Genomic DNA, 17,600 nt, shown 5'->3' with positions numbered 1-17,600 from the left:
CTCATTTCACTTAACATCATCTTATATGGTCATATGTACATAGCTGTTGACCTCTTCTGCTTGTCGTAGACTTATAATAGTTATTGCAAAAACAGAAAACCATGGGACCTATGTCTCATTGTATCTAGCTTACTTCACTTAATATAATTTTTCCAAGCCTTTCCATTTCCTAACTGAATATTATTCTTGTATATACAAAAATTTAGTACAAGCATTGCATTGTATTCCAGTATATATGATGGGTCCTGTTTCCTTGTGTATACAGGAATTTAATACAAGTACTGTATTCCAGTATATACAATGGATACTGTATCCATGAGTTCATTCTCTTCCCTCTCCCTTCATTTGCTTATCAATTTCCTCTTGACCCCACTCTCTGTTTTGCAGGTACCCAAGTTTTTTATGTCAACTTACATATACATTTTTTAATTTAAATAGAATTTAATTTTATTTAAGTCTGGTTATATTGCCTTATAAACCTGAAACACCAATTTGGTTCACAATTCACACCCAATGTATCAAGAGCTAGAATTAAAATCCCATGGCTAGGATCCAGCTCTATTTCTTTCTCTTTCATGGTAGTGCACCCGGGAATCCGGAGATCTGAAATTCATCTGTAATAGCAACTCAGGCTTCCAGGTTCCAAAGCCAGAAGCCAAATGTTGCTGAGCATCACAAACAAAAACCTCTTAAACATAAAACAAAGTAATAAAAACTTTAAAGAAACATCAAGAAAGAGCTTTGGAGAAACTCACTTTTCAGTATCAACTTCTGGCTCTTTCTTTTTTTCCTGAAAAGAATTTGGGAACTGATTTTTTTAGTTGTCTATTTTGTTCCTTTTTTTCTTTACGGATTGAAAATTTGACAGAACTGTAGACGTTCATTCCCATTAGATTAGTACCTTCTTTGAAATCGTAACAAAGCTTTAAAAAATGAAACAGTCTACCTACTTGGGAAATGGATCTCAGTTCAAGGCCAGCCTGAAAAACAAGCAAAAAATAAAATATAAGATCCCATCTCAACCCCAAAGTCCTGTGAAAAGGATGTGGCTGTGGTCCTAGCTCCTGGGGGGCCAAGGGTGGGAGGATCCTGTGCCAAGTCTGGCCTCAGGCAAAGTGTAAGATTGATTCTATCTGAGAAATGGCTACAAGCAAAACCCAAACAGACAGAGGAACAAAAATCCCAATCAAACACACAACACCCCCGCCTTTAAAAAGAGTGTGCAGGCTGAAACGGGGGCATGGCTCAAGTGGTAGAGCCCTTGCCTAGCAAGTGGAAGCGCTCAGTTCAAGCCTCAGTTCCCCCAAATATGACAAAAGAACGCACTGCTAGTTACTAAATTTGTATGTAAAAACCTGGTGGATGCTTCATTTCCATAAAGTTAGCGTCATCATCATTATGATCATCTAAAAAGTCAGATACAGAGAAGATAGATAGAGATTTACAACCCCATTATGAAAAAAAAAATCCTTCTTTGAAAGAAACCTGAAGCGGTCTTTAAAGCATTTGGCCACTTTGGGAAAACCTAGCTTTTGCTTTTCAATGGGGATTTCCTTGCTTTTTGGGGGTACAGATGATAGAATATTAACAACCTTTTCTTGCTTTAGCGGAGGGATAGATTCTTGTAGGTCATCTTGTTTTTGTTTGTTTGGTTGGTTTTTTTGTTGATTAGGGGATTGAACTCAGGGTTTGTGCACTGTCCCTTTGCTCTTTTGCTCAAGACTAGCTCTCTACCACTTGAGCCACAGTGCCACTTCCGGTTTTCCAGTGGTTAATTGGAGATGAGTATCATGGATTTTCCTGCCCAAGCTGGCTTCAAACTGCAATCCTCAGATCTCAGCTTCCTGTGTAGCTAGGATTACAGGTGTGAGTCACCAGCTCCAGACTTCTTGTCCTGTTTTGTCAATCTTCCATCAGGAAATATTCCAAAAAGAACTAAGATACAGTTGAAGTTACAGGGTTTTCTTTTCCAGTGGATATAGTGGCAAAGGTTTTATTATAACTCTACTCTTAAATTTTTATTTTTTTTATGCTTTATGTCATTTAGTGCTGCAGAATTTCCGTTAAACAAGAATCTGTTCTGAGACATTAAATAAAATACATCTTGGTATTCTTCCCTTTATGATCTCATAAATTTGCATTATTTTGTATTGCGTGCCACTTAGGGCGCTTGTGCTGTTTACTGCTTTTGATTATATCTGGTGAAAGAAAATTGATAGATGTGTACAATGGTGTGCATACCAAGCCCTTCCTATGACTCTCCAAATAAGAAATCACAAAATTATAAAGCCCTTTACTCTTTATTTGATCCTATATTACAGAAAAAGAGAAAACATAATAATGTTTCACATTGATATTACGAAGACTGTCCACAAACGTCCAAGGAATGTTTTGGGAAGTCAAACCCTACACGGATGAGCTTTGTCATTCTATGTGTGTGAGAATTATGAGTGGCCCAGCAATACATAACAAACACATTTTGAAGTGTCCTTCATAAAATTGTTTGTACTTGTGTTGGTTTTGATTGGGAAATGGCCCATTTGTTTCTCCAATTGTCTGAAGTTATTTTAAAGATGTGTCCTACATGTTAGCTTTCCGTTGATATGACAAAATACCTGAGAGAATCACCCTTAAAAGGAAGAAAGGTTTATTTTGGCTTACAGCTACAAGGATTTCAGTCCATGGTCGCCTGGCTTTGTTGTGGGGAGAAAGACCAAAATAACCAGGATTATATCATAGAGCAAAGTTACTTACTTCATGGTTTTCTGGAAGGAGGTGGGTGGATAGGGAAAGGGAAGGAGAGAGGAGAAGGAGAGGAAGGAAGAAGGAGGAGGAGGGAGGAAGGGAGAGGGAGGAAGAGGGACAGGGAGGGAGACAGAGCGAGAAAGAGGGGGGAGGAGGAGAGAAGGGGGGGAGAAAGAGAAAGAGGTGGGGCTGAGGTCCCAGCCTGCCCTTCAAGGGCCCCCCTCCCAATAACCCAGCTTCCTCCCACCAGACCCCGCCCCTGAAAGGGCCCAATGGGAACATAAACAAAGCTTTGCTTCCAAAGCTTTGGGGCTATTTAAAGTCTAATCTGTAATAAGAAGCATGGCGTAGCTTCTCTTATTCCAGCCTTATCGCTGTGCACCCTTTGCCAAAGGCAGGGAGCCAGGTCGTTTCCATTCCCCTTCAACCAGGCATTTGCCCAGAGAAAAGAAAAAACATGGTGTCAGTGGAAGATTTTTGTGCAAGGAGATGTTGAGCAGGCTCACGCCTGTGTGGATGCGTGTGAGGCAGCTGGAAGCGGGTTCTTATGTCATTATCTCCCATGATTTTTCTTAAGGCAAGTTGTTGGGCAGTAGGGAGGAGAGTTCACTCAAAGAAGGGGTTTTAATAGTGAGCTGTAATAAGGATTGAGCCTCTGTGCTAGAGACCACCTCTGCCTCTCTGATCCATTTCAAGTGCTCAACGTTTCCTTCTCTTCGTTCCCCACTTCATTTTTTTCAGCCTTAAAAATAAAATCAGTTTTCCTCATGCTGCCCGTCCACCCTCCACCCAGCCTAAAGTCAGCCTTCCTTGGCCGTCACCGGGATCCAACCTTCTATTACAGCAATTACAAGTCCCGGGTTCACAGCCAACTGTCCGGTTCTCGTCTTGTTTCAGTTCAGAGTTCTGATAGAAAATTCACGGACAAGGCCCATGGTAGGGGCCATGTGGAGGAGTCCTTCTTGTGTTGGAGTCATCTCCAGATGACCGTGATGAGCAGAAGGGTTGAAGGCCCAGGGAACTCCACTTCTGAGGGGTAGTTGGAGAGCAATCACCATGTTTGGAAAGTGAGGACATTTCCTGGACACTTTATCAATAACTACATAACTTGCCAAAGGGGGGAAGAGAAGGAATTTTCTTCCCTTTGGAGATACAACTAAAAAGGAGGAGTAGCTTGGTTCTAGGAATCCTCCCTGTAGCAATAATGATCTGAAAGCGAGAAGCCCAGGGAACATTATACTTGAATTAATAAAATGCAATAATCTCAATCATTGTCCACGTGGTGAGGCTATTGACTTCATCCTCTGCATGAGCTTTTTTTTAGGGTGCTTGGCTATGTAATGCTTTTACTTAAAATCTACGTAGCTAAAAAGTAGACTGTTACCACGATCTTTTCTACTTTCTATATCCTTGGACTCTAAGAACGAATCAAAAGGTGGTGGTTAAATCCCAATTCAGGCAGGAAATGAGGATGGAAATAGTGATATGTTTAGAATATATCACAAATGAACACTTACCAAAATGGATAGTTTTAAAATCGAATTTGATAATGAAATATTCTATGCCATGAAGCAATGTACTTTTGTGACAATTCTTTTAGGTCAATGGCTTTATCCCAACATCTATTAAATTGTTAGGACAGTGTGTCTTTGCCTTAAAATGTACACTAAAAAGTTTCTAATAGATAATACTGTTTTCCCCGTAGACTCAATTAGAGTGTCTTTTATTGCCATGTTATTTGTTTGGAGAGATAGAAAATACAGCCAATAATTATCTGGCAAGATATAAGAGGGTACACGATGTGGGCAGATGGGATTCTGAGGGAATATTCTGCAAACTTAATTGAAATATTTCAGATACAAAATGGATTTGCCTTTGACTGAAGCACAGAATGGCCACCTCATCAACATTTAAAATAGATTCTCATCCTGTTCCCAGACACCTTTCTACTATATAGCCCTGAAACGTGTCTGCTTCTGGCAAAAGAAATAATTGTACTTCTACAGGGAACTTTCTGATACACAATGTCTCAATATGTGCATATAGCTTCTGTCTATGACACCAGGAGTATATGTGCTACAAAAAGAGAGATTATTTAGATGTCTTTATACTAACTTTGGCAAATTTTGCATTAAAATATGTTTATTCCAATCAATATTTATTATTTACAAGGAAAAGGACTAAAATAAAAAGCTAAGATGAAAATAGAGTTAAAAGTTGCTTCTCCTGAAAGTTGCTAATGATTCCTTATGTTATCCTCATTTATTAATGTATGAGTACTATGTTTTTGAAAAAAGTTAAGATTGAAATTAGAATGATTAGTGAATTTCATTTCACAGACTTGTTGAGTTATCACATACATATCTAATTTTTATCCTTACAAAAGTTAATAATATTCATATTTCCTAATTTACTTATTACTTATTTTTACATAGTTTTATTCTACTTTTGATGTCAATGTATTAACCAGACATATTAAAGGGTTCCACACAGTGTTTTCATACATATGATCAGTGTGCACCAATCCAATTCAGCTCCCGTTTTGAAATTAATACATTTTTATTGTGAAAACACTGTACAGAGGGGTTACAATTACATGAGAAGGTAATGAGTACATTGTTGCCTCCTCCTTTGTTTCCCCTTCCCATCCCTTCCCATCCTCCCCCCCCCCCAGCTCCCTTTTGGCACTCTCCGTTCCTAACACTTCCATCCCCAGTCATCACTACTCCACATGCAGGTTGGTGTGTGTGTGTGTGTGTGTGTGTGTGTGTGTGTGTGTGTGTGTGTGTGTGTGTGTGTGTGTGTGCGTGTGTGTTAACTTCCACACATAAGATATATGCAATGCTTCTTCAAAAGGTCTCAATAGTCACCCAATGGGTGATTTTAGGCAAAGGTCCTTAACATTTATAGAAAAATAATTGGATCTTTTGTAGAGAAGTAGGGAAAGAAATAAGATATTATTTAGAACAACTATCTAAAGCTCTTTGGTCATTCATTCATTCACTTCCTCAGTATCTCCAACTGTCCATGACCGTATACTCTGCTAGAAGCGCCAGGAGAGGATATAATGCCACATGGCTATATGTAAGAAGCTATAAATCTTATAGCTCCTTCTGTCAAGTTCTCTTTTACCAGTGAAGAAAAGACTAAATAGACTCTAGTGGGGAACAAGAGAGAGAAAGACAGAGAGAGACAGACAGGCAGAGAGAGAAGATTTAACAGGAGTTGAAAACCTAGGCTGTATCATGGTTTTCCTTAAAACAGTATCTACATCAGCTATTAATGTCTACATAGGAATTAGTCCTATTTTATGTAAACAACCAAACAACCATGGGAATTTCAGGTCAACAGAGCCATGTTCCTAATGGTATAGAAGTAAAAACCCTTTTATTCCTCATGGAATAAAAGGATACAAATCACACATAGACTACTGGAATATAAAAATAAAAACCAAAAGGAGTAAGGAAGTAGGTTGGCAGAAAGCTAGCTAGGAACTTTTCTGAACACATTTAATTTTATTCTATAAAGATAAATTTTAAAGAGATATTCCATGCTAATATCAACTAGAGGTTGATATTAGTTATTAGGCACAAGGAGTTAACTAGATTGTTGAATGTGTCAGAAGAGGCAATTTGAGAAGAAATGACTAATTCAGTTTGAATATTGTAAGTTTAGTTTGCTTATACATTTGTTCCAAAAAGTAGAGAAGCCAGAAGCCAGTTAATTATATGTCTGTCTTGAAATGAAATTTGAAATACAGATTTGAGATTGATGATTTAACCTTATAAAGTACATAACTTGAGAGAACTATTATGCAGATAATAAAAGCAGATGAGCACATATTCATTTGGCTGTCATATTTTCTGAATCAAGGATAGCCTGATGAGCAACCAATAGTTAAAACTTTGGAAAACGATAGTTCAAACATGAAGCTCCCCAAGTACTGTAAAGTAAGCTAACATTATGGTGACTTATGCTCCAAAACTCCTGAGATTCAATGTGGATCTGTCTAGAACTTGTTTGCACTCCTCAGCTTGAAAGCAGAAAGATGACCCCAAGGTTTTCTTCCATACTTTTTTATTTTCACCTATCACCTTCATATTACCCATTTGTTCATTCAATACCTTGATGCATTGCCATTTTATTAGACATGCTATCATTCTGAATGTTAACATATTAACTAATGAATTTAGGAAAAACAAAGCAGTCTTTTTCTGAATAACTCAATTATAGTCAACAGTGTATGAATATTACATGTGCATATACATATGAAATATTTTTGCGTTTTATTTTAGCATTCAACATCATATATAGTTATAGCATAATAAGTATTAGACACTGAGATTCTTTAGTTAATAGTTAGAGAATTGCTTTTCTTATCCAAAAGAGAATGTGTAAACACTGATTGAAAGAGGAGGAGAAGTGGGACTGTGGTAAAGATGGAAAGTTGTTCAAAGTAAATTCAGGGCATTTATGGAAACAATAAAAGAGCCCCCTCACAGCACCAATGTGCATTAATTCACAAACATAAAATGATTTTTAAAAAGGAGAATGTGGGAAGGAAACATTTTCTTTTTCTTTTTCTTTTTTTTATTGTGAAAATACCGTACAGAGGAGTTACAATTATATGGGCAAAGTAATGAGTACATTTCTTATCAACCACTGTTGCCTCCTCCTTTGTTTTCCCTTCCCATCCCTTCCCATCTCCCACTCACCCCACCCCTACTTACCCCCCCCCCCCCCCCCCGCTCCGCCAAAGTTGTAAACTTCACTTTTTGACATAAAGTCTTGTACATCTCATTGTTGCAATGAGTCCACCTGTATCCCTATTTAAACGATTTGTTTTTTCCCTTCCCCTCCACAAATTATACCAACACCAAATACAATGAAAGCAGGGTTATACTGTGGAGGAGGGACACATACAGCAACAACGAAATCGTCTTATAAGTATGTTAGAAACAATCACAAGAAAGAAAAAAAAACATTTGAATACTTACCTTGGGGTTCATTTCACCTAATATCAACTTATCTGCCCTTTTCTGCTGGTCTCAGACATATACTAGTTATTGCAAATAAGGGAAACCATGGGACCTATGTTTCTTTGGGCCTGGCTTACTTCATTTAATATAATTTTTTCCAAGCCTTTCCAGTTCCTAACAAATGGGGCAATGTCATTCTTTCTCATGGAGGCATAGAATTCCATTGTGCATATATACCACATTTTCTTTTTTTTTTTTTTTAATTTTATTTTATTTTATTTGAGAACATACTGTACAGAGGGGTTACAATTACATGGGCAGGATAATGCATACATTTCTTACCAAGCATTGCAGCCTCCTCCTTTGTTTACCCTTCACCTCCCTTCCCAGCCTCCCCCCTCCCTCCCACCCAATCATACCCCCCCCCACCGACATTGTAAAGCTGGTTTTGACATGACATTTTGTACTTCTCATTGTTGCAACAGGTCCACCTGAATCCTTAAACGACTTGTTTGTCCCCATCTCCTCCACATGTTATACTGACATCAAATATAGTGAAAGCGGGGGTTACACTGTGGGGGAGGGACATACAAAGCAACAAAGAAATAATCTTATAAATGCGTTAGAAACACATGCATGAAAGAAACAAAAACATTAAAATACATATTTGAGGTTTCGTTTTCCTAACATCACATTATCTGACTTTTTCCGCTTGACTCATACCTATACTAGATATTGCAAATAAGGGAAACCATGGGACCTATGTTTCTTTGGGCCTGGCTTACTTCACTTAATATAATTTTTTCCAAGCCTTTCCATTTCCTAACAAATAGGGAAATGTCATTCTTTCTGATGGAGGCATAGAATTCCATTGTGTATATATACCACATTTTCTTGATCCATTCATCTACTGAGGGGCATCTGGGTTGGTTCCATGTCTTAGCTATGGTAAATAATGCTGCAATAAACATAGTTGTGCTGGTAGCTTTAGTGTGGCCTTGTTTGTGATCATTTGGGTAAATGCCCAAAAGTGGGATTGCTGGGTCATTGGGGAGCTCTATGTGGAGTCTTTTGAGGAACCTCCATACTGCTTTCCAAAGTGGTTGAACAAGTTTACATTCCCACCAACAATGAAGTAAGGTTCCTTTCTGTCCACATCCCCTCCAGCATCTGTTGTTGTTAGAGTTCTTGATTTTTGCTGTTCTAACTGGAGTGAGGTGATATCTCAATGTTGTTTTGATTTGCATTTCTTTTATGGCTAGGGATGTTGAACATTTCTTCATGTGTCTATTGGCCATCCTTATACCACATTTTCTTGATCCATTCATCTACTGAGGGGCATCTGGGTTGGTTCCATATCTTAGCTATGGTGAATAATACTAATAATAAACATAGTTGTGCTGGTAGCTTTAGTATGGTCTTGTTTGTGATCATTTGGGTAAGTGCCCAAAAGTGGGATTGCTGGGTCATAGGGGAATTCTAGGTTGAGTCTTTTGAGGAACCTCCATACTGCTTTCCAAAGTCGTTGAACAAGTTTACACTCCCACCAACAATGCAGTAAGGTTCCCTTCTGTCCACATCCCCTCCAGCATCTGTTGTTATTAGAGTTCTTGATTATAGCCATTCTAACTGGAGTGAGGTGGTATCTCAATGTTGTTTCGATTTGCATTTCTTTTATGGCTAGTGAGGTTGAACATTTCTTCATGTGTCTATTGGCCATCCTTCTTTCCTCTTCATAGAAGTTTCTCTTTAAGTCTTTAGCCGACTTATTTATTGGGCAGTTGTTTCTTTGAGGATTTGTTGTTGGGGAGCCTGAATAGCAAAAAACGATCCTTAATAGAAAGAACATTGCTGGAGGAATATCAATACCAAATTTCAAACTCTACTACAAAGCCATATTAATGCAAACTTCTTGGTACTGGCACAAGAACAGATCTTAGGACCAATGGAATAGAATTGAAAACCCAGAAATGAACCTACAGACATATAGCCATCTAATCTTTGATAAGGGAGCTAAAAAAATAGAATGGAAGAAAGCCTCTTCAGTAAATGGTGCTAGCAAAATTGGTTAACTACTTGTAGAAAACTAAAGCTAGATCCTTATATATCACCCTGCACCAGAATGAACTCCAAATGGATCAAAGACCTCGTAGTCAAAGCAGATACTCTGAAAACTTACAGGATGGAATAGGAGAAACTCTAGGTCTCCTTGGCACAGTCTGAAATTTTCTTAAAAGAGACCCAGAAACACAACAAATCAAAGAAAGGTTGGACAAATGGGATTGCATGAAATTGCAGAGCTTCTGCATGGCAAAGGACATAGCCAGCAAGATCAATAGAAAGCCCACGGATTGGGAGAAGATCTTCACTAGCCATACAATGGACAACGGTCTCATATCTAAAATATACCTGGAACTCAAAAAAATTAATTACCCCAACAACAAATCCTCAAAGAAACAACATTTCTTTTTTCATCATTTGCCTTAACGTTTCTTTGTTTACAAATATCTTCTTTGGGTTCTGAGCAAAAGACCTAATAACTTAGTTTTCTTAGATTACTACCTCAAATTTAATTGTTCTCTTCAAAATGGTCAGCTTACACTCTTCCAAAGCAAACACATCAGTCTACTTATGGATTTTCTGTCGAGTGCAATCAATGGAATATAGTCTAACAAAGACAATTCTAATGCTAGGCTCCATTCTCTCTAACGAGATTAATAACAGATTATAGGTCTCTGATGATTAAAAAATGTCCCTTAGTTTCAGCTGTTTCCTATGACTTTCTCAGTAAACAGCACCAGTCAATGTGAATTCTGTTGCTCTAGGATATGACCTTTATTTGCTTTTGAAGTTTGAGAACTTTGGAAAATAAATGCAAAAAAACAACAATTACGGGGGGAAAAGTGAAGAAAACACACAACTCTTGCAACTGTATTACAGTTATTCACAGCTTTTATTTGGGGAATATTTCCATAAACAAGATTAGTAAATACGTTTGTCTTTTTCCAAATAACAAGTGTATTGGATGTTTATGTAATAGTTAATGTTCTATCTCTGCACAGTTACTGGAAATATAGCCACTAAAGAATATTTTACCAAACAAAATAGCTTAACTCCATTTAGGCTATCTTTTTTTTTATTGTAGCTCAATAAGTATCTAAGATAGAGAAAACTGGGAATAATAAACATAGGAGGTAGAATGGACCATCAACAGAAACATTCATAACAAAGAGATCCGAAAAATGATATCAGAAGAATTACATGGAACCATAAAAATCAGTATTTCCTCCTCGAGGAAGAGAAGAGCTTGCATCCTGGGTTCTTTAAGTGCAAGGATGCTCTCGTCCATTAAACACTTCAATGTGGTGGAAGAGTTTCCTTTATTTGAGGGGCGCTCTCTACACATCTGTCAGCACCTGGATCTCAATTCTTTGTAATTATTCAGTTGACCGGTGGAGTTCCTTGAGCAGAAAGAGCCCTTCTGAAGTCTATGCCATTACGACGCTGTTACCCTGACTTACAGGATCAGCAGCAGCGGCAGTGATGCCTGGAGTTGGGGCTAGCGATGGCTGGGAAGCTCATGGAAGCCCATTATCCTACAGAACAGCCTTCTCATATGGCCACTGCCCATTGGCAGAACAGGCCAATTGGGTGACGAGAATTTGCGCCATTCTGCTTATGTTGTAAGACAGTGAAATAATTGTTGTCGTCAGTATGGTCCAAGATCTAGAGAAACAGAAAATGTGCTACTTAGGTTTTCATCACTTTGTACACATCTTTATGATCTTGGGTTAGCTTCAAACAATATAGTCTCATATTAACTCTGGGATAATCAATAAAACATAATTTCTCTCCTCTCCCCTCCCCTCCCTACCCTTCCTCTCCTCTCCCTTTCCCTCCCCTCTCCTCTCCCTCTGTTTTTTTGTTTTTTGTTTTGCATTGCCTGAGATTGAACCCAGAGTCCTGACCTAGGCAAGCTCTGTACCTGTGAACTGTGTTTCCACTTCCATAATGCTCTCTTTTAAATTTTTTTATTTTATTGTAAAGATGTGTACAGAGGGGTTAGAGTTACATGAGTAAGTCAACGAGTGTATTTCTTGTCGACCATTGTTACCCCTCCCTTGTGTTCTCCCACTATCCCTTCCCTCCCCCACCTCCCTCACTGCCCCCTCCCCCACCTGCTGCTGAAGTTGTACAGTTCATTTCCAATATACTCTCTTATGAGTCTCATTGTTGCAATGGGTCATCCTGTGTCCTTGTTTCAGCGTTTTTTTTTTTAATTGTGAAAATACGAAACAGAGGGTTTACAATTACATGGGCAAGGTAATGAGTACATTTCTTATCAAGCATTGTTGCCTCCTCCTTTGTTTCCCCTTCCCATCCCTTCCCAACCTCCTCCCCCCCCCCCCGCCCCCGCCAAAGTTGTAAAGTTTTTCAACATAACGTCTTGTACATCTCCTTGCTACAATGGGTCCACCTGTATCCCTATTTAAACGATTTTTTTTTTCCCTTCCTCTCCACAAATTATACCAACATCAAATACCGTGGGGATTGTCACTGTCTTTAATTTTGGTACCCTGAATCTTGTATATACATTTATCTAATTTCGGGAGGGGAGGAGGAATAACAAAACGCTGATCCTCCTCCCACATTTATCTAATTTGGGAAGTGGAGGAGGAGTAACAAAACGCTGGCATTTTGTTATTCCTCTTCCCCTCCCCAAATTAGATAAATGTATATACAAGATTCAGGGTACCAAAATTAAAGACAGTGACAACAGGGGATATACCATAAGAGGAAGAACATACCAAGGAAACAAAAAGTCATATAGTACATTTAAAACAACAATGAAAAACGTCTTGTATCCATATTTTGGGGTTCTCTTGAATGAAAGGAGAGGCTAAATCTTTTGAATAGCAGTTTGAAGTTTAAATCCTTGATCATGTCCCAGACATAGAAGTATTTAAGGGAATATCAATTTATAATCTTGTAATTCTTCAGGTATTTTTTGAGTGAATCGAGATGGGAATTGGAAACGTTTATGAAATCACTGAGCAGTGAGCATCTCTGTTAAATTGGACTTTTTGAATTACCAAGTAGGCTTTATGGAAAATTTTCTTTAACTGATGAAAGCATGCATTTAGGTTGTTTTGGTCAGTATATGTAGGCTGTGCTTTAGTGAGAAAAATTACACAGGGGAAGGTCTGCAAGGCTTATTTTCTAGATAGCAGTTTTAAGTCAGATAAATTATGGCCTAATAACATTTGTCCAAGAAATCTCATAAATCTTTATTACTAAAGGAATCATATCCTCAGTATGTTATGAGGACGGCAAAATAATGACTTAGGTGGAAAAGCAGAGTCCAAGAATTATTGCAAGTTGAGAGTGCATCTTCCTTTTTAACCACAACAGGAATGGCTCAGCCAGGATCTGGCACTTGGCTAACTGGCACGGGAAAGGAAAATATATAGCTGAAAAAATGAGCCATTCATTTTCTGCTTTTTAATCTTATTCTCTGGGGATGCACTAAAATTTATGGATTATTCCACCTTCACTGCACTATGAATATTAATAAAGAAGCCAATTAAGATATTTGCTTGTAAAAATCCACTTAAATTATTAAATACTTAATAGAATGACATGATTAAATATTCATAACTGCTTTTTTTTATCATTGGTCTTTAGAAAGAATTTAATTACAGTAAATAGAACCTAAATCCCCAGTAGTCTTTAGAATATCCTGACCAAGCTGGGCACCAGTGGCTCACATCTGTAATCCTAGCTATTCAGGAGGCTGTGATTTGTGAATCTAGGTTCAAAGCCAGCTCAGGCAGAAGAGTCTGTGAGACTCTTATCTCCAATAAGCTACTCAGAAAAAGCCACAAGTGGCACTGTGGCTCAAATGGTGGAGTGCTAGCCTTAATCACAAAGAGGCTCAGGGACAGTGCCCAGGGCCATGAGTTCAACCTCAGAACCAGAAGAAAAAAAAAGCTTACCAATTCATATACTTCTTTATAGCTAATTAGTTCAGATTATTTTAAGGGTCTCATAATGGGTTTTGCTCTTGTTGTTCAAATTTTACTTTCATTAGACTATGGCAAAAAATGGTTTCAGGAATTACATATGACTAACCCTAACCTAACCTCAACCCTAGTATGTCCAGCACATTATCTCAAAGACTAAACATAGAATTTGTTCACAGAAAGTGGTAAGGGTGTTGTGTCAATGATAAAATCCTAGAGAAAACCAGAGCTTATGTGTCTTGATAGAGTGAGTACAAGAACCCGAATAGAGTTCAGTGAGGGAGGAAGAGAATTCTGAAGAGAAGGTGAGGTAAAATATGATTCAAGAGTTGACAACAAGGTGAAATGCGTTGGACAAATCCAGTTAGCTGAGGAGTGAGAAGGGTCCATCGTTTTGTGATTGTGGAGTTTTGCTGGTGACTAACAGGATTATTAATAGAAAAATGGAGTGACAAAGTTCAGAAAGGAAAAATACATTCTTAGGAAGAGGGTTGTGCCCTGAAAGACAGGGAGAAAGTGAAGGCTTGATAATGGACTTTGAGCCACAGGGTCCAGCCCTTCAGAAATAGCATCCTTCTAGATGATTTGTTTTCATGAAGATATAAATTCTCTTTCTCTCTCTCTCACTTTAGTTTGTTAGAGATGACTATGGAGTATTTACTCAGAAATGAAGGACTTTGCAGAGATAAATTGGGACAAATCAGGTGTAAGAACTGGATGATAGATTTATGGAGTGGGAAAAGGATATTACAGAGACCCATGTGGGATTTGTTTGGAGGCTTAAATGTGTTCAGATTGAAAAACAGTGCCAGACACCCTAGGAACAGGGTATTATTTATTATGTTCATTCAGTGATGGGTTGTGTGGAATATCCTCTACGTGGGCTGTAAGTAAGGGAGGAAATTTTACTTTGTTACAAGTATGAGGAAAATTTGAACGTCAGGTTGGCAAAACTTGGGGTCATGGTTAACCATTGAAACATCTATCTTCATAGATGGGAGTGGTCTGTGGCCAAATGGAAATAATGGAAATAGATTATGGAGACAAAAACTACGGCTGAACTTGGAAAGATATGACTAAGTAGAGATCAAAAGTGATGAGCATGGAGAAGGAAGAGAAATCCATAGCAGCTTCTTCAGATAGAAAGAAGCTACCAGAATTACTAAATAAACACGTACATTTATTTGAATTTCAAATAAATAGTAAATAGACATTGTGCATGTTTGTCCCTTGCAGTATTTGGCAGCACCAGAGGAAAAAATGTTAAGAAAAAAGAATAGACCATACACATTTGTATATAAGTATGTACATTTGCATTTTGTATAAACTACAGGATGAGTAGGTATCCAGTCCTGCAGTTGAAGGTTCTCTACTACAGGTTCCTAAAAGATCTTTGCACAGAGAAAAACAGTGATTGGAGGTTATAGGAGAATTGAAGCAATTGTTCTTTGGAAGGTGATTCTGAAATAAGGAAACAGAAAAGTACAATTACTCTTTGTCTTGTTTGGGAAAAACATTCTTTCAATGTTTTATTCGAGACAGCAAAAAAAAATAAGCATCAGTAGCTTTTTTACTTTAGCAGGAGAAATTCTACTTTGGGGAAGATTTGAGTTAAGATAGGTCACTAATTCAATTTTTGCAAAGCCTTGCTTTTTGCAAAAAAAAAAAAACAAAAAAAACAACTTTGTCCTCTATCTTGATCAAACACTACCGCCTTGCTTAAGCCATAAATCATACAACAATATGAGTAAAATAAAGAAGACAAGGTGGTTCTGTTGTCTAAAATATTTATGCCGATTGAATAGGTAACGAGAAACAGATTTCACTGTGCAGCTTCTGACTATTGTTCACACAGAAGCTTCTGTAAGTTCTACTTTCCTCATACAAGTCCTCCCCCATCCTTTGCCAGTCCTGGGGCTTGAACTCAGGGCCTGGGCATGGTCCCTGAGTTTCTTTTACTCAAGGCTAGCACTCTACCACTTGAGCCACGGCACCACTCCTGGCTTTTTCTGTTTATGCGATACTAAGGAATTGAACCCAGGGCTTCATGCATACTAGGCAAGCACTCTATCACTAAGCCACATTCCCACAGCTACAAACCTTTTATATGTATGCCACAATTTATTTTGTAAGGCCCTTGTGATTTATCCATAAATGAACAGGGCATAATTTGGATCTATACTAGAGGGGTAGATTTTATTTTTATTTATTTTTATTTTTTATTTTTTGTTGGTCATGGGGCCTGAACTCTGGGCCTGGGCGCTGTCCCTCAGCTCTTCAGCTCAAGTCCTCCCCCATCCTTTGCCAGTCCTGGGGCTTGAACTCAGGGCCTGGGCATGGTCCCTGAGTTTCTTTTACTCAAGGCTAGCACTCTACCACTTGAGCCACAGCACCACTTCTGGCTTTTTCTGTTTATGTGGTGCTGAGGAATTGAACCCAGGGCCTCAGGCATGCAAGGCAAGTACTGTACCACTGAGCCACCTTCCTAGCCCAGACTATTTATTTATTTTTTTAGATAAAAGAATAAAAGTTATCTCCTTTTAAAAATAATTGTAGGAGGAGTCAGAGAGGGGAGGGAAGGAATGGTAGGGGAAAAACAAAGGAGAAGGTAACAATACTTGATAGGAAATGTACTCATTACCTTACAATGTAACTGTAACCTCTCTGTACAGTATCTTGAAAATAAAAATATATACAAAAAATAAAAATAATTGTAAATGCTTTCTTCATATTTTAACTGTCTTATGGATAATTTCTTACTAACATGATTTTATATAAATTCACAATTATTATATGAATGACCCTTCATGTTTGGTATTTACCTCGGCAACTTTCAAGTTCTTGGGCCTTCCTGACATCTGGGCAGGCTGATAAGAAAACTCAGCATTTTCCATCCTTTGGCATGAGAAGAAATCATAAATGAGTGAAGCTTCTCCTAAGAGAGCACCTATCCTAGTTCCAGCCCCCAGCAACAACAAAAACCCGAGCCTCCTTCACCCTTTGTCTTGGTAGAGTCCATACAGAGCATAACTCTTTCCTGGGGAATCATTTGGTTGTTTGCTATGCACTCCCTGTCTTCCTGAAACCTGTGACTACGCAGGGAGAAAAGAACCTTGCTCTGCTTCCAACAGGAAAACTGGTGGGGCTGGGAAGGTGGCTCAGTGGTAGAGCGCTAGCCTTGAGCTGAAGAGCTGAGGGACAGCGCCCAGGCCCAGAGTTCAGGCCCCACGACCGGGAAAAAACAAAACAAAACAGGAAAACTGGGCAGCAACATCAGTGACTGTAGAATAAATACGCTGGTTTATTTTAATCCTAGTTACAGATATTTTGTATTTTGTACCTTTTTCTCTTCTCTCTTTCCAATATCAGCCACCCGGTATGTGGTATTTACTGTCTAACACCATAGATTAGTTTCATTCTAATTGAAAGTTATCTATATTTAATAAAGCTAATGTGGATTCTTTTTTTTCAGACTATGAAAATTTATTACTATTGTGTTTTTATCATTGAAATTTATGATCTTTCCTTCTTGCCTAAAAATATGGAACGCTTCACGAATTTGCGTGTCATCCTTGCGCAGGGGCCATGCTAATCTTCTCTGTATCATTCCAATTTTAGTATATGTGTTGCCGAAGCAAACACGCTAATGTGAATTCTTGTTGATTTTGTTTAATATTTTGTTTGTGAGTCATACGAATTGTGTGTTTAAAATACTTATCTCCCACTGTAATCTTAGCTACTCAGGAGGCTGAGATCTGAGAATCACAGTTTGAATCCAGCCTGGGCATGAAAGTCCATGAGACTCTTATCTCTAGTCAACTACCAAAAAAGCTGGAAATGGAGTTGTATCTCA

At 38.3% G+C, this 17,600-nt stretch overlaps 1 non-coding gene across 1 annotated transcript; it reads right to left on the bottom strand.

The window, feature by feature from the left end:
• Positions 1 to 17,282: 17,282 nt before the first annotated feature.
• LOC122098066 lies at positions 17,283 to 17,389 on the bottom strand. The gene has a single exon (XR_006145653.1). It is a non-coding gene; the product is annotated as a U6 spliceosomal RNA (small nuclear RNA).
• Positions 17,390 to 17,600: the final 211 nt, after the last annotated feature.

This window comes from Dipodomys spectabilis, unplaced genomic scaffold (genome assembly GCF_019054845.1).
Source record: "Dipodomys spectabilis isolate Male_0828 unplaced genomic scaffold, ASM1905484v1 ptg000455l, whole genome shotgun sequence".
Taxonomy (NCBI): domain Eukaryota; kingdom Metazoa; phylum Chordata; class Mammalia; order Rodentia; family Heteromyidae; genus Dipodomys; species Dipodomys spectabilis.
The sequence above is the reverse complement of the archived record's forward strand: the minus strand, read 5'-3'. Positions and strand labels throughout refer to the sequence as shown.